Source organism: Sturnira hondurensis, unplaced genomic scaffold (assembly GCF_014824575.4).
Source record: "Sturnira hondurensis isolate 20B ecotype Veracruz unplaced genomic scaffold, ASM1482457v3 Scaffold0004501, whole genome shotgun sequence".
Classification (NCBI taxonomy): domain Eukaryota; kingdom Metazoa; phylum Chordata; class Mammalia; order Chiroptera; family Phyllostomidae; genus Sturnira; species Sturnira hondurensis.
This window is the reverse complement of record NW_028077132.1, coordinates 379,488-407,292: the sequence shown is the minus strand read 5'-3', so window position 1 is coordinate 407,292 and position 27,805 is coordinate 379,488. Positions and strand designations below refer to the sequence as shown.

Below are 27,805 nucleotides of genomic sequence, written 5' to 3'. Positions count from 1 at the left end.
CCTCTTTCGAGAAGTGTCTATTCAGGTCTTTTTTTTTTTAAATATTTTATTTATTTATCTTTAGAGGGGAAGGGAAGGAGAGAGGAGGAAACATCAATGTATGGTTGCTTCTCGTGCATCCCCTGCAGGGAACTGGCCCCTGCTGGAAACTGGCCTGCAACCCAGGCATGTGCCCTGACTGGGAATCGAACCTCGATCGTCTGGTTCGCAGGCCCGTGCTCTATCCACTGAGCTACACCAGCCAGGGCTATTCAGGTCTTTTGACCATTTTTTAATTAGATTGTTTGTTTTTTGGTGTTGAGTTATATAAGTTCTTTATAAACTTTGGATGTTAACCCCTTATGATTTGAATCATTGGTGTAGAAGTTCTCCCATTTAGTAGATTTTATTTTCATTTTGTTGATGATTTCCTTTCCTGTGCTAAACCTTTTTAGTTTGATGTAGTCCCATTTATTTATTTTATCTTTTGTTTACCTTGCCTGAGGGGATATATCAGAAAAAAATGTTGGTATGAGAAATGTCCAAGATTTTACTGCTTATCTTTTCTTTTAAGATTTTTATGGGTTTGAGTCTAATATTTAAGTCTTTAATCCACTTTGAATTTATTCTTGTGTATCGTGTATAAGAAAGTGGTGTAGTTCCTTTCTTCTTTCATGTATCTGTCCAATTTTCTCAACAATTTATTGATTAGTATTTTGTTACACCATTGTATCTTCCTGCCTCCTCTGTCAAATATTAATTGACTATAAAGGTGCGAGTTTACCTCAGGGCTCTCTATTCAGTTCCATTGGTCTATGTGTCTGTTCTTATGCTATTACCAGGCTCTTGTGATTAGTATAGACTTGTAGTACAGTTTGATATCAGGTAACATGATTCCTCCAACTGTTCCACCTAAAATTTTGAAGCATTTGTTCTATTTTTGTAAAGATATGTCCTATCAAGATTCCACTGTGTCATTGGAATCTTGATAGGAATTGCATTCCATCTATAGATTGCTTTTGGTAGCATGGGCATTTTAATGATGTTAATTTTTCCTATCTATGAACACAGTATATGCTTCCACTTATTTGTATCTTCTTCATTTTCTTTATTTAGTGTCTCATAATTTTTCAAGTACAGGTTTTTTGTGTTCCTCATTAAATTTATTGCTAGATATTTTTTGAAGCAATTGTAAATGGGATTGTTTCTGCTAGTTTATTATCAGTGTATAGAAATGCAACTGATTTTTGGATATTTATTTTGTATCCTGCTACTTTACTGAATCCATTTATCAGTTGTAGTAGTTTTTTAGTGAAATCTTTAGGGTTGTCTATATACAGTATCATATCATCTGCAACTAATGACAGTTTTACTTCTTTCTTTCCAATTTGGGTGCCTTTTACTTCTTGTGACTGCTGTGGCTAGGACTTCTAGTACTATGTTGAATAAGGAGAGATGAAAGTGGACATCCCTGTCTTTTTCTGATCTTTAGGAGAATGCTTGTAGTTTTTGCCCATCAACTATGGTTTTGGCTGTGGGTTTGTCATATATGGCCTTTATAATGTTTAACTATGGTCTCTCTATTCCCACTTTGATGAGAGTTTTTTAAATCATAAATGGGTGCTGGATTTTATCACATGCTTTCTCTACAGCTTTGATATGACCACGTGATTTTCATAGTTCATTTTTATGTGGCATATCACAGTTATTGATTTGTAATACTATACCAGCATTGCATCCCCAGAATAAATCGCAAGTATCATGGTGCATGATATTTTTAATGTATTCCTGGATTGGTTTGCTAATATTTTGTTGAGGACTTCAGCATTTGTGTTCATCAGGGATATTGGACTATAATTTTATTTTTTTGTAGTGTCCTTATCTGCTTTTGGAAATGTGATAATGCTGAACTCATAAATGAACTTGGAAGCCTTCCCTCTTCTTGAATTTTTTTGGAATAGTTTGAGAAAGAAAGTTGTTAGTTCTTCTTTGAATGTTTGATAAAATGTACCCATAAAGCCATCTGGTATAGGACTTTTGATTGTTTAGAGATTTTTTATTAGTACTTCAATTTCATCAGTTTTAATTGATCTATTCCAATTTTCTGCTTCTTACTGATTCAGTTTTGGAAGATTGTATGTTTCTAGGAATTTATCATTTTGTCCAGACTCTCCAGATTGTTGGTATATAGTTGTTCATAATATTTTTCTCACAATCCTTTGTATTTCTGTGGTGTTAGTTGTTACTTTTCCCCTTCATTTCTTGCTTATCTTTTCACAGAACCAGCTTTGGTTTCATTGATTTTTTATATTGTTTTTCTTAGAGTCTATTCTATTTATTTCTGTTCTGGCATTTATTATTTTTTCTTCCTACTCAATTGGCCTTTGTTGTGCCTTTTCTAGGTTCTTTAAATGTAAAATTAGATGGCTTATTTGAGATTTTTCTTGTTCCTTGAGGTAAGCCTATAATGCTATGAATTTCATTTTTAGATATGCTTTCACTGTGTCACATTAATTTTGGGTTGTTGTATCCTCATTTTCATTTGTTTCAAGGTATCTTTTGATTTTTTTCCTTAATTTCATTGTTAACCCATTCATTGTTTACTAACAGGTTATTTAGCCTCCATGTATTTCTGTGATTTTCATTTTTTTTCTTTGCTTGATTTCTTGTTTAATACCATCATGGTCCAGGAATATGCTTGTTATTACTTCAGACTTCTTAATTTATTGAGACTTGTTTTGTGTCCTAACATGTGTTCTATCCTAGAATATGTTCCAGGAGTACTTGAAAGGAATGTATATTCTATTGTTTGAGTTTAAATTCTCTGAATGTATCAATTAAATCCACCTTATGTAGTGTGTCATTTTTTTGTTTGTGTGTTGATTTTCTGTCTAGAAGATCTATCCATTGAAGTCAATGCAGTGTTACAATCTACTACTATGACTGTATTACTGTTGATTTCTCCTTTTATGTCCATTGAGATTTTCTTTATGTATTTAAGTGCTTCTATTTTGGATGAATAAGTGTTTACAAGAGTTACATCGTCTTGTTGGAGTGTTCCATTTATCACTGTGTAATGTCCTTTGTCTCATAGTATAGCCTTTGATTTAAAATCTATTTTTTCAGATATAATATTGCTACCCCAGGGTTTTTTTCATTTCCATTTACTTTCATTTATCTTTTGTTCTGAGGTGAGTCTCTTATCCATTCAGCTACCCTATTTCTTTTGATTGGAGAATTTAAACCATTTATATTTAAAGTGCATATTGATAGGTGTGTATTATTATTGTCATTTTATTATTTTAACTGTATTCTTTTTTTCTTGTTTTTAAATATGGAATGCTTCACAGATTTTCCTTTCATCCTTGTGCAGGGGCCATGCTAATCTTCTCTGTATCATTCCAATTTTAGTATATGTGCTGCTGGTGTGAGCCTTTTCTTCTTCCTCTTGTAAAGAAGATCTTTTAACATTTCTCTTAATACTGGTTTGGTAGTAAAGAACTCCTTTAGGTTTTTCTTGTATGGGAAGCCACTTATTTCTCCTTCAATTTTAAACAATAGCCATGCTGGGTAATGTGGTTTTGGTTGTTGGCCCTTGCTTTTCATCACTGTTAATATTTCTTGCTAGTCTTTTTTTTGGCCTCAGGTGTTTCTTTTGAGGAATCAGGTGACAGTCTTATGGGAGCTCCCTTGTTGGTTAACTGTCATTCTCTTGCTGGTTTTCAGATTCTCTCTTTCTCTTTAACCTTTGTTGTTATGGTTTGTCTTATTGGGTTCATCTTGTTTGGGACTCTCTGCACTTCCTGGACCTGTTTGTCTTTTTCCTTCAGTATGGTAGGGAAGTTTTCAGTCATTATTTCTTTAAATAGATTCTCATTTCTTTGCTTGCTCTCTTCTCCTTCTGTTACCCCTATGATGTGGATGTTTATATGCTTTATGTTGTCCCAAATATCCCTTAAACTATTCTCATTATTTAAAATTTTGTTTTGTTTTGGCTACTCTGGTTTTCTTTGTCTTCCAGATCACTGATTGAATCCTCTGCTTCTTTTAACTTACTATTTGTTCCTTCTAGTGTATTCTTCATTTCTGATATTGTAGTCTTTATTTGTGATTGTTTTTTCTAGTTTCTGTGTCCTTTTTCATGTTGTTGTAATTCTCATTAAGATCTTTGATATATTTTATAACCATTTTCTAAACTCTGTATCTGACAAATTGCTTACTTCCATTTCATGTAGCTCTTTTTCTGGAGCTTTCTGCTGTTCTTTCATTTAGGGCCTGTTTCTTTGTCTCCCCATTTGGCTGCCTCATTATGTTTGTTTCTATGTATTAGGTAGATATGCTATGACTGACTCCCAGTCTTGATAGCATGGCTTTATGTCATAGGTGTCCTGTAGGACCCAGTGGTACACTCTCCTTTATCACCTGAGCTGGGTGCTCCAAGAATGTTCCTTGTGGGCATTATGTGGGTCCTCCTGCTGTAATTTCATCTTGATTGCTATTGGCCCACTCATGCATGGTGTCTACCCTCAGGCTGGTTGAATGTGAAGATCAACTGTGACCACAGTGTAGAAGCTGCTATGCAGGTACTGACCACAAGGAGCAGAATTTGCCTCAGCAGCATCTGGTGATTGCTGGGATCTCTCTTTGGATATGCAGCCTGTGAATCTATATGCATCCCGCTCTAACGTTGTCTGAAGCTTCTCACTATATGTGTTGTTTCTGGGGCCTCTCAGGAGGGACTCTGCTGCAGGCCTATGTCAGATACTTCCTATGACTGATCCTGGCTAACCTAGTTGGGGCTACAAAGCAATCCACATTTTTTGTTCTCCTTTGGGCCTGGGAATACTGGGGAATCATTAAACTGTGCATCATGGCTGGCTTTACCAGCACCAGGCCTTTGGGTAGGTCATCAAATGTCCCAAGGAATCCCAAGATCTGCCTCTGGTTGTATTCAGGTTCCATGAGGTAGATTCTTATTGAGTCACCAGGTAGGGCTGATCCGTGTTCACCAAATCTATACAGTTTGAGGTTTAGTCCCAGTGCTGGTTCTGAGGCCACTCAGCAAATGTCCCCAGGCATACCATGTCTAGCTACCACCTGCTGGATGCTTGCATACCTTTGTGGTGGGGTGAGGTCTCAAGGGACTTTTTAAGGTGAGTCTAGCAGAGTGTATCAGGTCCAAACAACAAAATTTGGCCATTTGAAGGGAAGCGTCTACACCAGTTAGGCATTTCCCCCATCATAAAGCCACACAACTCAGTCTGTCTCAGATTCTTCCAGGAGTCTGATCTTAGCAGGGCAGGGTCACTGGGAGTCAGGAGAGGGGGAGATGTGGTAAAGTTTGGGGGAAGCCATGGAGATACACAACTCAGTCAGCCCCGTAATCTGCCCAGATTTTGTAAGGTGGAGTGAGCATGAGAAGGGAGGGTGTGGCTGCTAGTAGCCCAGAGAGTGGGCATAATAGATTTCCTGTGAGGGGTGTGACCAGTCAGGTTCATGGGAAAGATGGGGAAATGGCCCTATCCCCAAAACCATACTACTCAATCACTGACATCCACTTGGTGTGTCTAAAACTGTATAGCCCAGGCTGTTAATTCAGCATGGCACAAACTCCACAGGGTGGTGGGATAGGTAGCCCATAGGCTGGGGCTTTTGCATTCCCCCAGCCTGATGCCACAGGGAGGGGAGTGTTCCATCCCAGATGGCATCTGCAGTGTGGGAGAGGGACTCAGAACAGGGATCCTGGTGGCTGTCCTTTCAGTTTGTTCCCCAGAGCCACAGACCTCAGTTTCTCTTTACACAACTCTAGTCTACTCTGACCTCATCATGCCAGAGCCCAGGGTAAGTAATTGTGTATGAGATTTTGAGTGCTGGCTCTTCATGAGGCTGCCTGTGTCTCTAGCAGACTTTCTCTCCCTGGCAGATAGAATTCCCTCTGATTTTCATAGCCAGATGTTATGTGGATACCTCTTCCCAGCTCTGGTACTTTGGGCTGGGGAATCATGTTTGGGGTTGAGACAACACACTTCTCAGGGGGAACCCCCACATCTGAGATACCATCCAGAATCTCAGCCACTGCCTGTGTGGGTGGGGCCTGCTCTTTTTCTGTCTCCACCCTTCCTACTAGTCTCGATGTGGCTTCTTCTGTAAATTCTTTGTTATAAGACTTCTCTTCAGCTACTCTTCAGTTGTTATTCAGGTTGCTTGCTCTATATTTTAGTTGTAATTCCGGTTTTGTTCTGGGAGGATTTTAGGGTGATATCTCCCTACTATGGTGCCATCATGCATCCTCCTCATGAAATTTTTATATACTAGTATAGATTTATGAATTCTCTACTCTGTTTCATCTATCTATTTGTATACTATGTACCGAAGACATATTGGTTTATTACATTCATATAAAATATTTCTCTTGGCTATTCCTTGGCACTTTTATATGTAAATTTTCATATCACTTTTATTCAACCCTTACCTTCATTTGGAGTCTAATTAATATTGCCTAAATATTTATATTTCAGTTCAATGAGCATTGATTTTTAAAAATGATATAGCCATTTTATCAAAGAAATGATAATTTCCCTATCTGTTTAGATCTTGTCTTTCAATTATATCCATCATATACACACACATAAACACACACACATACACACACACACACACACACACACATATATATATATATATATATATATATATATATATATATATATGCTGCATACTTCTCTTGATATAGTTTTTCTTAAAGAATTAGTGGCTCTTTTTCATTGTTCATTATAAGTGGAATATTTTTGTTCTTTCCATTTTTTGTTTTGTTTTTATTTATTCTTGTTTATTCTATTATAGTTGTCCCAGTTTTTCCCCTTTTGCCCTCCTCTGTCCAGCCCTCCCCTGACAGTCCATCCCCACAGTGTTGTCCATGTCCATGGTCATTCATACATATTCTTTGACTACTCCTTTCTCCTTTTATCCACCATTCCCTCCCACCCCCTTTCCTCTGGCAGCTTTCAGTCTGTTCCCTTTTTCCATGCCTTTGGTTCTGTTTTGCTCCTTAGTTTATTTTGTTCATTAAATTCCTCTTATAAGTGAAATTGTATGGTACTTGTTTTTCACCTAGCGTAATACTTAGCTTATGCTTATTTCACTTAGCATAATACTCTCCAGTTCCATCTGTGCTGTTGCAAAAGGTAGGAGTTCCTTCCCTCTTTCTGCTGCATTGTATTCTATTGTGCAAATGTACCACGGTTTTTTTAACCACTCATTTACTGATGGGCAGTTAGGATGATTGTGACACTTTGCTACTGTATAAAAACTGCTATGAACACAGGGGTGCATAGGTTTGAATTGGTGTTTCGGGATTCTTAGGGTATAATCCCATCAGCGGAATCGCTGGATCAAAAGGAAGTTCCATTTTTAATTTTTTGAGAAAATTCCATACTGTTTTCCACAGTGGCTGCACCAGTCTGCATTCCCACCAACAGTGCACTAGGGTTCCCTTTTCTTCACTTTCTCACCAGTACTTCTTATTTGTTTATTTATTAATGATAGTCATTCTGGCAGGTGTGAGGTGATATCTCATTGTGGTTTTAATTTGCATTTATCTGATGGCTAGTGATGTTCAGCTTATTTTCAAAGGTTTATGGGCCCTCTGTATGTCCTTCTTGGAGAAGTGTCTGTTCAGGTCCTTAGCTCATTTTTTAATGAGATGGTTTGTCTTCCTGGTGTTGAATCATAGGGGTTCATTATATATTTTTGGTCATCAAACCCTACTCTGAGGTATCATTGACAAATATGTTTCCCATGAAGTTGGTTCTCTTTTCATTTTGATGGTTTCTTTAGCCATGCATAAGCTTTTAAATTTGATGTAGTCCTGTTTATTTTTTCCTTTATTTTCCTTGCCCTAGGAGATATATCAGCAAAAATATTGCTATCTGAGATATGTGATATTCTACTGCCTATGTTTTCCACTAGGACTTTAATGATATTATGACTTATGTTTAAATCTTCTATCCATTTTGAGTTAATTCTGATGTATGGTGTAAGTTGGTGGTCTAGTTTCATTTTTTGCATGTACCAGTCCAGTTCTCCCATCACCATCTATTGAATAGGCTATTTTACTCTATTTTATGCTTGTGCCACCTTTTAGAAATATTAATTGACCATGGAGACATGGGTTCATTCTGAACTTTCTGTTCTGCTCCATTGATCTATGTGTCTGTTATTATGTCAGTACCAGGCTGCTTTGATTACAGTAGCCTTGTAGTATAGTTTGATATCAAGTGTTATGATCCCTCCAACTTTATTCTTCTTTCTTAAGATTGCTGAGGCTATTCAGGGTCCTTTTTGGTTCCATATAAATTTTTCAAGTATTTGTTCTAGATCTTTAAAATATGCTATTGGTACTTTAATAGTGATTGCATTGAATTTATAGATTGCTTTGAGTAGTATGGACATTGTAGTGATGCTAGTTCTTCCAATACATGAACAGGGTATACGCTCCAGTTATTTGTATTTTACTCAATTTCTTTCTTCAGTGTCCTATAGTTTTCTGAGTATAGGTCTTTTACTTCATTTGTTAAAGTAATACCTAGGTACTTTATTATTTTTTTCTATAGTAAAATGGATTTTTTTCTTAGTTTCTCTTTCTGGTAGTTTATTGTTGGTGTACAAAAATGCCATCAATTTCTGAATATTGACTTTCTATACTGCTGTGTTGCCAAATTCACTTATTAGGTTGACTAGCTTTTTCGTGGAGCATATAGGGTTTTCTGTGTACATTATCATGACATCTGCAAATAATGAGTTTTACTTCCTTCTTCCCATTTTGGATGCCTTTCATTTCTGCTTCTTATCTTATTGTTGTGTCTAGGACCTTCAGTACTATGTTGAATAAGAGTGGTAAAAGTAGATACCCTTGTCTTGTTCCTGATCTTGAAGGAAATGCTTTTAATTTTTGGGCATTGAGTATGATGTTGGAATAGCTTTTTTGTATATGGTTGTAATTATGTTGGGGTATGCTCCCTCTATTCCCACTATGATTGTTTTCATCTTATATTGGTGCTGGATTTTATCAAATGCTTTTTCTGCATCTATTGATATCATCATTTGATTTTGTCTTTCATTTTGTTTATGTGATGAGTCACATTTATTGATTTGGGAACATTACACCAGCCTTGCATCCCTTGGATGAATCCCACTTGATCATGGTGTATGGTCTTTTTAATGTATTATTGCATCCAGTTTGATAGTATTTTGTTGAGGATTTTCACATCTTTGTTCATTAGAGATATTGGCCTGAAATTTTCTTTCTTTGTTATGCCTTTATCTGGTTTTGGAGTTAGGATAATACTGGATTCATAAAAAGAGGGAGTCTTCCCTCTTCTTGAATTTTTTGGAATAGATTGAGAAGGATAGGTGTTAGTTCTTCTTTGAATGTTTGGTAAAATTCTCCTGTGAAGCCATCTGGTCCAGGGCTTTTGTTTGGCGGTGGTCTTTTGTTTACTGCTTCAATTTTGTTGGTTTTCATTGGTCTATTCAGGTTTTCTGCTTCTTCCTGATTCAGTTTTGAAAGACTGTATGTCTAGAAATTCACATGTTTTACCCAGGTTGTCCAATTTCTTGGCACATAGATGTTCATAGTAATTTCTTACAATCCTTTGTATTTCCCTTTTTTTGTGTTTTTAATTAATTAATTAATTAAATTACTTTGTTGTTGTTCAATTACAGTTGTCTGCATTTTCTTCCCACCACTCCCCCTCATCCCAGCCAAACCCACCTCCCTCCCTTGCTTCCACTCTCCCCCTTGGTTTTGTCTATGTGTCATTTACAGTAGTTCCTGAAAACCCTTCTCCGCACTGTCCCCTCTCCTCTCCCCACTGGCTATTGTAGGTTGTTCTTAATTTATATGTCTCTGGTATTTCTGTGGTATCAGTTGTTACTTCTCCCCTTTCATTTCTGATTTTATTTATTTGGGTCATCTCTCTTTTTTTCTTGATGAGTCTGGTTAATGGTTTGTTGATTTTGTTTATCTTTGCAAAGAACCAGATCCTGGGTTCACTAATCCTTTCAATTTTGTTTTAGTCTCTGTGTCATTTAATTCTGCTCTGATCTTGATTGTTTCCTTCCCTCTGCTTGCTCTGGGCTTTGTTAGTTTTTGTACCTCTGCTTCTCGTAGATGTAGGGTTAGGCTGTTTATTTGAGATGTCTTTATCTATTTAGGTAGGGCCTTTATTGCTATGAACTTCCCTCTCACAACTGCCTTTACTATGTCCCATATGTTTTGGGTTGTTTTGTGTTCATTTTAATTTGTTTCCTGATACTTTTTGATTTCTTTCTTGATCTCACTGTTAACCCACTCATTATTTAATAACTTACTGTTCAGTCTCCATGTGTTTGAATATTTTTGAGTTTTTTCTTGAGTTTGGTTCCTAGTTTCAAGCCTTTTTGATCTAAGAAGATGCTTGATATGATTTCAGTTTTCTTGGATTTGTTGTCTTGTTTTGTGTCCTACTATGTCGTCTCTTTTTGGGAATGATCCGTGTGTGTTTGAAAGAATGTGTATTTTGCTTCTTTGGGGTGAAATCTTCTGTAAATATTAATTAAGTCCATTTGATCCAGGGTATTGTTCATTTCTGCAATATTTTTATTTATTTTTTTATTGGAAGATCTATCTGTTGTTGACAGTGGGGTGTTAAAATCCCCTTCAGTGACTGTATTTCTTTCTGTCTCTTTCTTAAAGTTCTCCAATATTTTCTTTATATATTTAGGTGACCTTGTATTTGGAGCATATATGTTTACATTAGTTATATACTCTTGTTGGACTACTCCCTTAAGTATTATGTAGTGACCTTGTTTCTTGTTATGGCCTTTGTTTTGAAGTCTATTTTGTCTGATATAAATACTGCTATCCCAGCTTTTTTTTTTTTTTGATGCCCATTTGCTTGGAATATTTTTTCCATCCCTTTGCTTTCAGCCTATGTAGATCTTTTGATCTGAGGCAGGTCTCTTGTAGACAGCATATATGTAGGTCCTGTTTTCTGATAAGAAGAGATACTACACTTGATTTTAGGCAAAAGGCAGAGAAGCATTGCAGGTCATGTTTTATTATCCATTCAGCTACCTATGTTTTCCTATTGGAGCATTTAATCTATTTACATTTAAGGTTATTATTGATAGGTACTTATTGCCATTTTTTCCTTCTGTACTGGTGGCCCTCTCTATCTTTCTGCATATTTATTCTTATTAAAGTAGTCCCTTTAGCATCTCTTGCAGTACTAGCTTGGTGAAGATTTTCTCTGTTAGCCCTCTTTTGTCCGGGAGCTCTTTATTACACCTTCCATTTTTAATTGAGAGCCTTGCTGGATAAAGTAGTCTTGGTGGCAGGTCCTTTTTTCCCATCATTTGGAATATTTTGTGCTAATACGTTTTGGCTTGTAGTATTGCCATGAGTTTAGTTGAACAACATGTGCAACCAGCATGTATCTCAGTATCTTCTTATCTCATAATTTAAAAATCTATATTTTTACCTATAGCCATATGTTGTTTCTTGTTCTTAATCTTGTAAGGTTTTTTTCTCTTACATTTATTTTAATAAGCACATTATCTATTTTTGGCTACTTTGTAAAACCTGATTTTGGATATACTTATTTTTATACTTTATTATTTATATATTTTTTTCTTAATTTGAGCTTTTTAATCTTTTTTTCTAGTAAGATCATTTTCTGATTTACTTTTTATTTTTTTTTAGATTGCGTAGGCTTAGATTTTATTTTTTTTTAATTTTATATTGGATGTACTATTACAGTTGTCCCAATTTTTGCCCCTTTGTCTTCCTCCACCCAACCCCCCACTCCCTAAGACAATCCCCACACTATAGTCCATGTCCATGTCCGTGAGTCATACCTGTATGTTTTTCAGTTACTCTGTTCCCATGGGGTACTTTACACTCCCATGACTATTCTGTAACAACCAATTTGTACTTCTTTTTTTTAAATTTTTTATTTATTTTTATCTTTTAGAGGGGAAGGGAAGGAGAGGGGGAGAGAAATATCAATGTATGGTTGCCTTTCATGCGTCCCCTGCTGGGAACTGGCCTGCAACCCAGGTGTGTGCCCTGACTGGGAATCGAACCGTGATCGTCTGGTTCACAGGCCCATGCTCAATCCACTGAGCTACACCAGCCAGGGCCCAATTTGTACTTCTTATTCCCTTCACCTTTTTCACACATCTCCCCAACTCCCCTACCCTCTGGCAGCCATCAAAATGTTTTGTGTATCAATGATTCTGTTTCTGTTCTGCTTGCTTATTTTGTAATTTAGATTCAATTGTTGATTAATATGTATTTATTACCATTTTATTGCTCATATTTTTGATTTTCTCTTCTTAAAGGAGACTCTTTAAAATTTTATGAAATATTGGTTTGGTGGTGACAAATTCCTTTACTATTTTGTTGTCTGGGAAGCTCTTTATCTCTCCTTCTGTTCTAAATGATAACTTTGCTAGGTAGAGTAATCTTAATTGTAGGTCCTTGCTTTTTATCTCCTTGAATATTTCTTGCCAATCTCTTCTAGACTTCATAGTTTATTTTTAAAGAAATCAGCTGCTAGTCTTGTGGGAGCTCCCTTGTAGGTAACTAAGTGCTTTTCTCTTGCTATTTTTAAGATCCTCTCTTTACCTTTAACCTTTGGCATTTTAATTATGAGGTATCTCACTGTAGGCCTCTTTGGGTTTATCTTGTTTATGACTCTTCACAGTGTCTGGACTTGTATGTCTATTTGTTTCACCACATTAGTGAAGTTTTCTGCCATTATTTTTTCAAATAGTTTTTAAACTTCTTGTTCTCTCTGTTCTCTGTCTGGCATTTCCATGATGCAAATGTAGTATGCTTCAAGTTGTCCCAGAGGCTCCACACACTATCCTCATATTTTTGGATTCTTTTTTCTTCTTCTGTTCTGATTGGTTAGTTTTTGCTTTCTTATATCCCAAATTACTGATTTGATTTTTGGCTGTATCCTCCTCTCTACTGTTGATTCTATGTAAATTGCTCTTTATTTCAATTAGTGTATTGTTCACTTCTGACTGTATTTTATTTTAATGCTCTTGATGTTGTCTTTAAGTTCCTTGTGCATCTCTATAACCAGTGTTTTGAACTCCACATCTTGTAGATTGCTTATCTCCATTTTGTTTAGCTCTTTTTCTGGAGTTTTGATCTGCTCTTTCATTTGGGCCATGTTTCTTTGTCTCCTTGTTTTGGCAGCCTCCCTGTGTTTGTTTCTATCTATTAGGTAGAGCTGCTACATCTCCCAGGCTTGGTAGAATGGCATAATGTAGTAGGTGTCCTGTGGGTCCAGTGGCACAGTCTCCCCTAGTACCCAAGCTGGACATTCAAGGTGCTCCCCCCATGTGCGCTGTGTACACCTTTGTGTTGTAGTTGAGCCTTGATCACTGTTGTCACATACAAAGTCAGCCACCAATTGTGCTCTGTCCCAGTTAGCCAGATGCTGCTTGTTTTAGAGAATTAGGGAAATTTGAAGTTTGAGCCAATACAAACCATTTGTGTGGAAAAGCAGTTTGGGTGGATCCAACCGTTGGGTATGGCAGGGCCTCAGGGAATCACCAGGGTGGGGCAAATAGTATGAGCCAGGTTGATGGGAGTCCCAGATATGGTGCTCATCTGCTGGCTCTGTGGCTCTGTCAGGGGAGGGCTCAGAAATGGAACAATGGCCTTTGCCAGCACTTCCATCTTGGAGAAAGGTGCCCCCAGCTCTTGTCCTGGTCTGAACAATTCACTTTCTCCCTGTATGTCTTTGATGTCTTTCAATCTGTTGCCCTATCACTGGAGCTCAGAGGGAGTGAATCCAAATAACTTTGTGTACAGGCTCTTTAAGAGGAACCACCTGAGACTTCAGCAATTTTTTTCTTTCATAGGCTCAATCTCTACTGGTTTTTACAGACAGAGGTTATGGGGGATTATCTTGCTGGCACTAGAACCCTAGGCTGGGGAGCCTAGTGTGGGGCTGCGATCTGTCACTCCTGAGTTTTATCTACCACACATGGGTGTATGATCTGCCAGTTCCATATCTCCGCCCTTCCTACCAGTCTCTATGTGCTTTCTTCTTTAATTTCATAATTGTAGGACTCTCATTTGCCTCAGTTTCCTATGGTTCTGAATGATGGTCTTGTATAGTTTAGTTGTAGTTTTGATGTGGTTGTGTGAGGAGGTGAGCTGTGCTTATCTACCTTAGCCTTTTTTAATCTTTATCAACTTTAACTTCCTATTTTTTCTTATCTCTTAAGATGTGTATTTATTCCTTTATTTTTGCCTTCATTAATTACAGTTCTCTATTCTGCTTTGTTCACTTAATGATGTCTTCCCCATTTTATTATAAACATATCATGCACATCATTTTCAAATTAGGCTTTATATTTTGAAATAATTATATAGCATAAATATATTATATAATATCATATCATAGTATAGATTTAGTTATAAGCAAAATATGCAAAGGGCCCCTGTATCTTTTTGCTAATTTCCTCCAGTGGTAACCTCTTCCAACACTTGAGTACAATATCACAAGCAGGGTAGTGACAGTGATGTAGTCAAGGTACTGAACAGTTCCATCAGCATATGAGTCTCTCCTGTTGCACTTTTATAGCCACACCCACCTATCCTTGTCCCTAGCCCCTGGCAACTAATCTGTTCTTGTCTATAAATTTGTCATGTCAAAGACATTATATGAATGGAACCATATAGTATGTCACCTTTGAGATTGCCTTTTTAAATCTTATCATAATTCCTTGGAGATTCATGTAAGTTTTTACCACGCACATTATTTTTGTGGGTGCACATTATTCCATTGTATAGGTGTGCCACACACAATGTGAAGTTAAAAATATCACTATTTTAAGATGGAGGTGTAGGTGAAAACACTGTGCCTAATCATACAACCAAAGTTAAGAACAACAAAGATTTAGAAACAAAAACACAATGAGAACAGACAGAAAATTGAACTGTACAGAAGTCCGACAACGAACCATTCATCCAGACTGGTAAGGGGGGCGGAGTCGGCAGCTGGCAGAGAGGGGTCGCAGCAGGAAAAAGCGGTGGTAGGCAGACCCGGGCATGCAGGCAGCATGGGGCTAGCAGACCCTGGGGTCATGGAGGAAATGAGCAGACCCAGTGAGGCATGCAAGGTGGTGGGCTGACTGTGGACACATATTTGTGTGCAGATAAATCGGGCAAAAACTGGCGGTGAGACAGACTGCACAACCCAGGACCCCAGTGACGGGAAATAAAGCCTAAAAGCACCGATTGAAAAAACTTGTGGGGGTTGTGGTGCTAGGGAGAGACTCTCAGCCTCACAGGAGAGTTCCTTAGAGAAACCTACAGGGTCCTAGAATGTACATTAGCCCACCCACCTGGAAACCAGCACCAGAAGAGCCCAAATGCCTTGTGAGAAGTGGCAGAGGGGACTGAAATCTGAGAGAGAGCAGAACAAGCACCATTGTTCCCTCTTTGACCCCGCCCCCACATACAGTATCACCAACCCAGCAACTGGGTTGCTTCGCTCTGGTGAACACCTAAGGCTCTGCCCCTCATACATAACAGGTGCAAACAAACCGAAAAATTATGGCTCAAACAGAAGAACAAATCGAAGCCCCAGAACCAGTACTTTTAAGTGACCAGGAGATAGCCAACCTATCAGATGCACAGTTCAAAATATTGGTGATTAGGATGCTCACAGAACTGGTTGATTTTGGTTGCAGATTAGATGAAAAAAATGAAGGCTATACTAAATGAAATGAAGTAAAATGCACAGGGAACCAATAGTGATGGAAACAAAACTGGGACTCAAATCAAGGGAGTGGACCAGAAGGAAGAAAGAAACAAACAAACAGAAAAGAATGAAGAAATAAGAATTCAAAAAAATGAGGAGAGGCTTAGGAACCTCCAGGACATCTTTAAACATTTCAACATCTGAATTATAGGGGTACTAGAAGGGGAAGAGGAACAGCCACGAGTGGGAGAGTTATTTGAACAAATAATAAAGGAGAACTTCCCCAGTCAGGCAAAGGAAATAGACTTCCAGGAAGTCCAGGAAGCTCAGAGAGTCCCAAAGAAGGTGGACCCAAGAAGGAACACACCAAGGCACATCATAATTACATTAGCCAAGATTAAAATGGAGGAGGGACTTCCGCCAAGATGGAGGCATAGGTGGAAACACTGTGCCTTCTCCCACAACCAAGTTTGAACACAACAAAGGTTTGGAGAACTAGGACACACCCAAAGACCAGAAAACAGAATTATACGGAAATCCGACAACTACGAACCCTTCAACGGGGACTGTAAGAGAGGCAGAGCCAGCAGCGGAGCTGGGTCGGGCAGGACATATGCCCCGACCTAGGCGCGCAGGCAGCCCGGAATCAGTTGGGGTGTGGGGCAGACTGACCGAGGTCACACATTCGCGCGCAGTGAGACAGACCACGCAGGCCCCAGGGGACGAACCCAGTGGTGGAGGGCTGATGGCGGTTGCACACTCACGTGCAGTGGGACGAAATGCGTGGGCTTGGTGACGGTGGTGGCTGCGGTGCTGGTGGGGGCCACGGTGGCAGACGGGAAGCCATTGTCCCTCTTTGACCCCGCCCCCACATACAACATCACAACCCAGCGACTTAGTTGCCCTGTTCTAGTGAAGACTTTAGGGCTCTGATCCTGCTATGGAACAGGCACGGACAGCCCAAAAGATGGTGCAAGAAGAACTCAAAGTCCCAGAGCCAATAACTCTAAGCGACCAAGAAATTGCCAGCCTCTCAGAAGCACAATTCAAGACACTATTTATCAGGATGCTCACAGAACTGGTAGATTATAGTCACAAATTAGAGGAATATAGTCATAAATTAGAGGAACATATGAAGGCTAAACTAATTGAAATGAAGGGAGATGCACAGGAAACCAATAGTGATGGAAAGGAAACTGGGACTCAAATCAATGGAATGGACCAGAAGGAAGAACAAAACATCCAACCAGAAAGGAATGAAGAAATGAGAATTCAAAAAAATGAGGAGAGGCTTAGGAACCTCCAGGACATCTTTAAACGTTCCAACATCCGAATTATAGGGGTACCAGAAGGGGGAAAGAAACAGCCACGAGTGGAAAACGTATTTGAACAAATAATAAAGGAGAACTTCCCCAGTCTGGCAAAGGAAATAGACTTCCAGGAAATCCAGGAAGCTCAGAGAGTCCCAAAGAAGTTGGACCCAAGAAGGAACACACCAAGGCACATCATAATTACATTAGCCAAGACCAAAATGAAGGAGAGAATCCTAGAAGCAGCAAGGGATAAGGGGACAGTCACCTACAAAGGAGTACCCATCAGACTGTCAGCGGATTTCTCAAAAGAGACCTTACAGGCAAGAAGGGGCTGGAAAGAAGTATTCCAAGTCATGAAATCCAAAGACCTACAGCCAAGATTGCTTTATCCAGCAAAACTTTCATTTAGAATGGAAGGACAGATAAAGTGCTTCTCAGATAAGGTCAAGTTCAAGGAGTTCATCATCACCAAGCCCTTATTATATGAAATGCTAAAGGGACTTATATAAGAAAAAGAAGATGAAAAATATGAACAGTGAAAGGACAGCAAACACACAGTTATTAACAACCACACCTAAAACAAAAGCAAACCAAGAGGACAGCTAGATCAGGAGTGGAACCATAGAAATGAAGAACACATGGAGGGTTAGAAAGAGGGGGGTGGGAGGGGGAGAAGGGGAGAGAAGGCACAGAAAATAGCATAGATGGTAGGTAGAAAGTAGGGGGGAGGGCGAGAATAGTGGGGGAAATATAGAATCTTAACTTGAGACACGTGGTTATAAACTAAGGGGGGGAGAATGGTGGGGGAGGGAGTGTGTGGGTGGAGGGGAATGAAGGGGGGGAATAGAACAACTGTAATGGTATAATCAATAAAATATATTTAAAAAAAGATTAAAATGGAGTAGAGAATTCTAGAAGCAGCAAGAGATAAGGGGACAGTCACCTACAAAGGAGTTCCCAGCAGACTGTCAGCTGATTTCTCAAGAGACCTTAGAGTTAAGAAGGGGCTGGAAAGAAGTATTCCAAGTCATGAAATGCAAGGACCTACATCCAAGATTGCTCTATCCAGCAGGGCTATCATTTAGAATGGAGGGACAGCTATAGTGCTTCCCAGATAAGGTCAAGTTCAAGGAGTTCATCATCACCAAGCCTTATTGTATGAAATGTTAAAGGGACTTATCTAAGAAAAAGAAGATAAAAAATACGAACAGTGAAAGGACAGCAAACTCACAGTTATTAACAACCACGCTTAAAACAAAAGCAAACTAAGCAGACAGCTAAAACAAGAGCGGAGCCACAGAAATGGAGATCACATGGAGGGTTATCAACAGGGGAGTAGTAGGAGGAGAGTGGGGAAGAAGGTACAGAGAATAAGTAGCATGGATGGTGGGGAGAAAATAGACAGGGGGAGAGGAAGAGTAGTGTGGGAAATGTAGAAGCTAAAGAACTTATCACACATGGACATGAACTAAAGGAGGGTTTGGGGGGGGTGCAGGGTGGTGAGGATGAGATGACTAATGTCATAATCAATAAAATATATTTTTTAAAAACCACTATTTTAGAATGTAGCTCTAAATATAACTCCACCTTACATTAGTGTACCTTTTTACTGTTTTTAATGTACTTTGTCTTAAATGTTCTAATCCTTCAAATAATGCTGTGAGTTACAGAATACATATCCACATTATAAAAGATGTCTTGGGGCCAAGAGATATTAAATAACCTGGCTAAAATTACATAGTGGCAGAGTGAGGATACTACTCATTCTTCCTTTTCCTGCTAATGTTCATAATCAGGTTTACTGTGTCCCTAGGAACAGTGAGAGTCACTTAATGTGTATTATCTCATGTAATCCTTCCAACAGACCCATGTGGGAGGTACAAATAATATCCCTAGTTAGATCAAGGAAAAAGATTCAGAGAGTTTTAGTGACTTATTTGGCTAGTAAGCGATGCAGGTTGGATTTGATGCAATGTCTCTGTGACTTCAGAGCCAGTGCTCCTAATTACTACCTTAAGTTGATTAAGTGAATATTTTCTGCTATTCTTTTATTATTTAAGGGGTTAAAACCACAAAAACATCTTATTTAAAATTTCCTAAATCTCAAGGTACACAGGTGGGCATTGCTATGGTCTATGTCATTATGTTCTGTTGGTTCACTGATGTTCACTGTATACTTGTGTCTTGGTTTCTTTTTTCCTGTTGGCTCTTTACTATCTGCTTCCCAGCTAAGCAGGGGCTGCCATGTTCTTCATAGTGGCATGCCCATTCACTGCAGGAAAATGGTGTGATGTACCCAGCAGGCTTCACACCCCATGCTGGGTGTGGGCTGGCAGTTCTCTTTGGAGTGGGGAAGGGGTAGGATTCTCTACGGGGGTTCCCTTGGTACTCTTGACAAGAGGGAATGACTATTCCCCAGTGTTCTGACTGGTACTAGAGTGCTTCATTTCTGTGTCTCTTAGTTGACATGTGACTTGCTAAGTCTGTTGCAAGACATTGTGCTTCAGTGGAAAGCATGCATTCAGAACATGGACCTAAGATTGGAAGGGGTTCTACCTGGTCTGCAACTACAGCAATCAAGGGCATGGTGTTTTTTTTGTTTTCTGAAAAATTTTATTCATTTATCTTTAGAGGGGAGGGGAAGGAGAGAGGGAGAGAAACATCAATGTATGGTTGCCTCCAGTGCGTTCCCTGCTGGGAATTGGCCTGCAACCAGTCAGGCACATGCCCTGACTGGGAATCGAACCATGATCCCTTACTTCACAGGCCCGCGCTCAATCCACTGTGCCACACCAGCCAGGGAGGCATGGTGTTTTTTTAATTGTAATAGCTCCAACTCTTAGAATTCCAGCCTGGCTGCCTTTGACCTTCAAGGCTTCTTATCCTTCCTGTTCCTGGCTCTTCCTTTGTAGATGCTCATATAATAGCATCCGAATTGCTTGTTTTATTGTGTCTGTACATGCAGTGCTATTCTGTGTCTTTTTGAATATGAGCCATCTTCTTTTATTCATTTGGCTGTTTTGAGTGGTTCCTTACTGAAAACCTATCTACCAGTACCTTAAATATCCAAGCCACAGAATTATTTACCTCACTTAGGTTTGAATAAAACAAATACCATATTTTGCCATGTATAATGTGCACAAAAATGTGGGTGTGCATTATACCCAGCAATATATGGCATACTCTTAGAGACCATTGGGTGCTCACTAATCCTTCTATTAGCTTTGAAAAAAAGTTACCTAATACAATTTCTTTAGATATTGGGCATGCATTTAGGATAACATGTAGCATATTAAATGGAAAGAGATTAATAATGGTAGAAGTGCAGTCTAGGTAGAGATCCTATATCTTTGATCAACCTGAAAATTTTAGCTAAAAGTGGCTTTATTGGACTAGACCTAATCATAATAGATTAGAGCATGTATTAGATGTTATTATTATTTTTAAATTGTTGATGTTATTTAATGCGTGGAACATTTTATTGATGGATGAAAGCATAATGTAATTTGTATTTAATCGTTCTGGTTTAGACATTATGTTTATGCTTTAAGATTCATTTCAAAATGGAAATCTATTCTTCTTAAATTTTAACTAAAGGCGGACAAAGATAGAAGAAAAGAACTCAATTTGCTTTGCACATTTAAACATTTTATTTGACATTAACTGGATATTTGAGGAGAAAGCAACTCTGAAAATTGTAGGAGTCAGAGATAGAGAGATCAGAGATGCCACTGATTTGAAGAACTAGACCACCCTGATACCCTGATAAAACAAGGCAGGGCATCCAGGCACTATGATCAGTACATGTTTTCAGTGGGCTAATTCAGCACATCCAAGAGGGTCCTAAGACTTTTCTTATTTCTGAGCATCTTAGAAACATTGTGATACTTAGTATCCAAGTAAAATTGAACACTTCTTCAGAGATTAAAAAAAAAAACTTAACTGTCTCAGTTACCTTTAGGAGGCATATCCAGTCCCATAATATGAACTGTCATGCCTCATGGGTTCTTAATGAATAAGATTCCCTTTTGCAAACCTAAGGGAGAGGAAAGAAGGTAGTGTTGCAGTGTGAACAGGTACTCCTTAGTTTCCCTATCATCTCCCTTGTATCTTTTCTTTTTTTTCTCTCGCTTTTTCGCCCAGTTTTTTCCCTTCACATTTTATTATAAAAAATCCAAACAAATATGTACTATCCTTTTATTCATTATATATTTTAATTTGTGAACTGGCACTTCATGTTCTCAGCCTAGTTTTTGTACAGGGGTGTTTCTCTTTTTGTTGACCTGCATGAGATGTCCATATGTAAAGAGCATTACTTCTTTATCACCTTTGCAGTAAATGTTTTCCCCAGAAGGCCTTTTAGTTGTTGACAATGCTTTCAATGTATATTTTATGTTTTACTGGTTGGTTTCCAAAGTGCCTTCATATTATGCTAACTTTTTTCAGTGCTTTTATGGTTGAAGACTTTTAAGACTTTTTCCATTCTAAGATCAGATGATGATCTAGTTTTTTAAATCATTTAAAAATATGTAGCTGTCAGTTTATCTAAAATTCATTTTGTGAATAGTTTAAGGGATTGATATATCATATTTCCCCAAATTTTTATTTATTCGAGCACTGTTTGTTGAATAACTATTTCCCTATGCATATTGCTGTTACCTTTTTATCATACAAATTCTTATATGTGCTAAGATTTATTGTGGGGAGGGGCTTGCTGTGCTAGTACATTGATATCTCTGTTGGGTTGTTCACCAGTTGCATGCTCTCATTTTTGCAACAACTAGCAGACCAGCTTTCTCTCTGACATTCTCCCCAGCTTATTACTTGACCCACACTTTTTTTTTCTTAGCCAGTCTGAATTTTTTCTTGTCAAATGAATTTAGAATGTCTTTGTCACATTCTCCACCCAAAATCCTATTAGTTATGATCAGAATTGTTTAAACCTAAAATTTCATAAGTATCATTACAATAATCTCTCCATCCCCCCAAAAGACACAGTCTTTTAATTAAATTTTTTTTATTGATTGATTTCTTTTTTAGAAAGAGAGGAAGGGAAGGAGGGAGGAGGGAGAGATGACAAGAGAGAGCAACATCTATTTGTTGTTCCACTTACTATGCATTCATTTGTTGATTCTTATATGTACCCTGATGAGAGACTGAACCCACATCTTGTATTGGGTTGATACTTTAACCAACTGAGCTACTCAACCAAGGCATGACATAATATATTTCTTAATTTATTCAAGTTTTCTTTTATGTTCTTTAGGGGTATGCGTGTGTGTGTGTGTGTTCCACATATTTCTCATCAAAGTCATTCCTGGACAGTTTATAATTTACGATGCCATCTATTTATTATATTTTCAACCTAATTATTACTAGTATATAGGGAAGATTTTTATTTTTTATGTTTATTTAATATTTGGCCACAGTGTTTAATACTTCTAACAGTTTTTCACTTTCTTGACTTGGATTATATTGGAAATTAATAGTATCAATTCCTATGTGATAATTTTATCTCATTTTAAAGAGCAAAGCTCCGCCACCCTTGTTTCAAGCCTGATTATCTTGGCTAGGACTTCCAGAACAATGGTAAATAATAGTGGCACTGGAAGGAATTCTTGCCTTAATTCTCATTTTCATTGAAATGTTTCTAGTGTTTCACTGTTGACTCTGATGTTGGTTGTTGGTTTACATTAGATGGCCTCTATAATGTTAAGGAATTCTTATTCTTAAATTCCACTCATTTTTAAAAAAAAAATCACGAATGGTTGTTGAATTTATCTAATGTTTTAGATATCCAACAAAGATTTCTAAGATCAGCTTTTCTTTTTTCTGCATGCTTGGGAGAGATTCAGATTTGGCTTCCATGCTATAAATTTCATTGATTTTGCTTTGTCATCTCCAATGTGAATTTTAATTCTGCTGCTATAATATTAATTTCTTTGTAATTCCTCCTTGCTTTGCTGAGGTCTCTTTTTACCCCAGTTTGTTGTCTTTCCTTTTCTTTTTTAAAAAAAGTTTTATCTTTAAAAAGAGATTTCTTTTGGCAACCGCGAAGCTGATGTGGCTGCTGGTAAAAATGAGTTTGACACCCATGTCCTACATGAATTGGTACCTAAGTTTTGCTTGTGAGATCCCCCACTACCACAATACAATATGACAACATGAATGCCATCACATCAGCCCTTCTGATTTGTGGGAGTAGGAGTCTCCAAATGGATGGAAACTGGTTTGGAGAATTGCTGACTTCCTTTGCAAGCAAAGTAGTAGTAGCCCTGTAGTAGAGATCCGGCTGTCCAGTTTGCTAGTTACTAGATGATGAGCTCTTGATTTCTGAGCTATGAGCCTGACAGTGGTTGAAAAACTGTGTCTTTCTATCTTGTTTCAAATTATCCCTGCATGAATGGACTACACATTGCTCTTTTCTAATATCAGCATTAGCCTTATTGTTAATGGAGATTTCTTCCAGATTCTCATAATAGATGACTGTCAATCTAAATTTTCAGTGATTTGGGGAGTTTTGTCTTTTCCTATATCATCTAGGTATTTTAGTGGAAAGCTGGCTGTGTTAGTGGCTGTTAGCTAAGTGTTGTTTTAAACTAGAAGTCTAGTGTATATTTTTGTTTACAGTAGAGGTCGGCAACCTTTTTCTGTAAAGGACCAGATAGTAAATATTTTGGAATGTGGGTCATATGACCTCTGTTTTAACTAAGTAACTGTTGTAACATGAAAGCAGCGTGAATAATACATAAAAGAATGAGTTTGGCTGTGTTCTAATAAAAACTTTATTTGTAAAAACAGGAGGACCAGATGAAAAAGTTCTGGAGCTGGATGATGGTGACTGTTGTACAAAAATATGAATGTGCCTAATGCCACTATACTAATATGTAAAAACTGTTAAGATGATAAATTTTATGTTATATATATTTTGTCACCACCACCCCTAAAATATGTAACAGGAAAACTATATTCTGCTGATCCTGAGTTTATTTTTTATTTTTTCGGGTTTTATTTATTTATCCTTAGAGGGGAAGGGAAGGAAAAAGGGAGAGAAATATCAATGTATGCGTCCTCTGCTGGCAACTGGCCTGCAACCCAGGCATGTGCCCTGACTGGGAATCGAACTGTGGCGGTTTGGTTTGCAGACCTGTGCTCAATCCACTGAGCTACACCAGCCAGAGCTGACCCTGAGTTTAGAGAATTAAATCTAGCCAAAAGAGAGTGGGGGGAGATGTGAGGAAGGAAGGAGGAAGGAGGAGATTACATGAATACAATACAGAGACTTTGTTAATAATTTCAAAGGTAGTGGGAGAGATTTCTCAAGTATTTAAAAAGAATACCTTAGTGGGAGTGTGGTGGGGTGATTCTGGAAAGCTGCAATTCATCTTGTTGACATGGATTTTAGGGATAGAGATACTCTGAGTTCATAGTCACACTTTTTTGCATGAGGATCAGAGCAGGAATTTTCTACTCCCCAGGTTGGGGAAACCTTTGCATCTGTCAGAAGTGTTCATATCAGATGTAAATTAAAAGCCAGACAGCCCTTCCTTCTTGCTGACGAGTGACACTTTCTGTAGATGATATGATCTCTTGTCAAGGTTTGAAAATCCTAGCTTTTTAGTTAGTAACCACAACAGAGACACTGAATGAAAAAGAACAGCTGCTAGTCTGAGTCAGCTGTTTTTGTACCTCCTTGCCAAGATTCTTGTGCCATCAGGACTCCTTGTCAACTGAAGACCTGGGGCCTTCACATTTGGAAACAATGCTGCTTTCTGGACCCCAAGTGTTTCTCTCAGTGGGATGGAGAGGATTCTCTTAATTTCCACCTCTAGCCTTTGTAACTCTCAGCTTAACCAAGATCTTGAAAGAGCCTAAAGTCCAAATCCCTTATGCTGAGAGAATGGGCCTCTGGTGTCTTTAATACTGTTCTTGGAGTACAGTTAGCATACCTGGGTCCATTTATATTACATCCCCCATCCAAAGATGAACCTGGAGGAAAGCTAAGATCTCTTTTACAGGCAATAAGTGGGGCTAGGGCTGAAGACACCACTTCATGTGAATTGCAGGGTTGTCTGCTGTGTCTGGGAATGGCTTTGGGCAGTAGGCATTGTTTGGAGTTCCTAGATCTCTCCCTGGGTTGGTTATTAGGCTGAGGTTGGGTGTCGTCATCATGGTAGCATACACTCACTCACCCTTCCCAGTCACTATGAATCCTACCACCATAAAAAGCTCTGTGTATGGTAAACCTCTTAGTTTTCAGCTTTCTCTTTGGCATCGTGGCTGCTATTTTAGAAGATGGTGAAATTCTTGGTTTCACAAAGGGCTGGGAGTCTTTTAGAGAAGCTAGCCTTTTGGAACTCTCTCTTTCTGAGCTGGGATATTTTGAAGGAATAGATGAAGGAAATTGGAATGGGTATTATGATTTCCCCAGCTTTATATTATTATCAGACAGTTTACCTGTCTGGTGAATACCCACTGCTTAATGTTCCTGGTTGTCCAAGTGTGTGCTCCCAAGGTGAGGGGGACTCATGGAATAGGTCACTGACCTGTGTAGCTTGAATGGCAAAGGAATCTTTCCCCACCTCACACTAGTAAGAAAAGTAAATAGTAGAGAGGGAATGAACATCCTCTGTCTCAGGGAAGTGTATGGTCCCCTCCCCAAGAACATTGAAACTCTTAAATTTGCCTATTTTCATGTACACATGGAGAGAAGTGGATCTGTGATGCAAGTTGGATTATTTGGTAATGATTATCTATTGACTCAGTCTGAAGAGGCATTTGAAAGACATGAGATGAAATTTCAACTGTGTTGAAGTCAGCAGGGAGTGTGCATTGCTAGACAGAGAAAGGACTGTAGACTGGTGTGAGCCAAGGTAGAGGCAGGAAGCAGGGGGGCTTGGGAAGGGGAATTACAACAACCTGACATGTGATCTTGGCATTGCAAGATTGATAACATGTAAGCCTCTGAGCCACATGGTATTACAAGAGTTCAGTACCCCTGTGACCTCTTTCTAGATACTCTTTATTAAAATTGTCAGTTTTTTAAAAATATTTTATTCATTTATCTTTAGAGGGGAAGGGAAGGAGAGAGGAAGAGAAACATCAATGTATGGTTGCTTCTTGTGCATCCCCTGCTGGGAACTGGCCCCTGCCGGGAACTGGCCTGCAACCCAGGAATGTGCCCTGACTGGGAATCGAACCTTGATTGTCTGGTTCGCAGGCCCGCGCTCAATCCACTGAGCTACACCAGCCAGGGTTTTAAAATTGTCAGTTTTTTATTTTTATTTTTTCACATTTTTGTTGCTGTTCAGTTACAAGTTGTGCTCCCTCCCCACCATTGTTCTTCCCTGCCCTGTCCATCCCCCATGCCCCTTTTCATTGTCCATCTCCATGAGTTATTTGTACATGTTCCCCTTCTTTCCCTTATTAGCCCCCTCTGGTCCCTGTCAGTTTGTCCTTTATTTCCACATCTGTGTTTCTATTTTCCTTGTTTGTTTATTTCATTGATAAGGTTCAATTTATAGATGAGATTGTATGCTATTTGTCTTTCAATTCCTGGCTTATTTCACTTAGCATAATGCTCTCCAGTTCTATCCATATTGTCCCAAAGGGTAGNGCACAGTTTTCCCTCCCCCCCCCCCCCCCCCCCCCCCCCCCCCCCCCCCCCGTGCTCCCCACCTCGCTCCCATTTCCACCCCTCCTTAGTTGTTCCCCGTGTCCTTTATACTAGTTTCAGTGAATCCTTCCCCTTTTCCCCTGAAATTTTCTTCCCTCTCCCCTCTGGTCCCTGTCAGCCTGTTCTGAATTTCAGTGTCTTTGGTCATATTTTGCTTGCTTTGTTCTTTAGGTTTCTGTGAAAGGTGAGATCATATGGTATTTGTCTTTCACCACCTGGCTTAGTTCATTCAGTATAATGCTTTCCAGTTCCACCCATGCTGTTGAAAAGGGTAGGAGCTCCTTCTTACTTTCTGTTGCATAGAATTCCATTGTGTAAATGTAACATAGCTTTTTGATCGATTCATTTACTGATGGGCATCTAGGTTGCTTCCAACTCTTGGCTATTGTAAATTGTGCTGCTATGAATATTGGTGTGCATAGGTTCTTTTGGATTGGTACTTTAGGGTTCTTAGGATAGACTCCCAGCAGTGGAATTGCTGGGTCCAAAGGCAGGTCCATTTTTAGTTTTTTGAGAAAATTCCTTACTGTTTTCCATAGGGGTCGTACCAGTCTGCAATCCCACCAACAGTGAACTAGGGTCCCCTTTTCCCCGCAACCTCTCCAACATTTGTTGTTTGTTGCTTTGTTTATGATGGCCATCCTCAGCAGTGTAAAGTGGTATCCCATTGTGGTTTTAATTTGCATCTCTCTGATAGCTGGCGATATTGAGCATCTCTTCATGTGTCTCTGGATCCTCTATATGTCCTCCTTGGAGAAGTGTTTGTTCAAGTCCTTTGCCCACTTTTAATTGGGTTGCTTGTCTTCTTAGAGTGTAGTTGAGTAAGCTCTTTGTATATGTTGGAGATTAAACCTTTGTCTTAGGTATCATTGGCAAATATGTTTTCCCAAACAGTTGGTTCTCTTTTTATCTTAATACTGTTTTCTTTAGCTGTGCAGAAGCTTTTAATTTTGATGAGATCCCATTTATTTATTCTTTCCTTCATGTCCCTTGCTCTAGGGGACATATCGGTAAAAATGTTGCTGCATGAAGTATCTGAGATTTTCCTGTGAATGTTCTCCTCT

The 27,805-nt window shown here is 38.7% G+C and overlaps 1 protein-coding gene and 1 non-coding gene across 6 annotated transcripts in view; one reads left to right on the top strand and one right to left on the bottom strand.

Annotated features, from left to right (window-relative positions):
* The window catches only part of TMEM164 (transmembrane protein 164), a 209,874-nt gene that overhangs the window by 101,363 nt on the left and 80,706 nt on the right, over window positions 1–27,805 (top strand). The gene's annotated exons all lie outside the window — the stretch shown is intronic.
* LOC118986846 (U6 spliceosomal RNA) lies at window positions 3,308–3,412 on the bottom strand. The gene has a single exon (XR_005066470.1). It is a non-coding gene; the product is annotated as a U6 spliceosomal RNA (small nuclear RNA).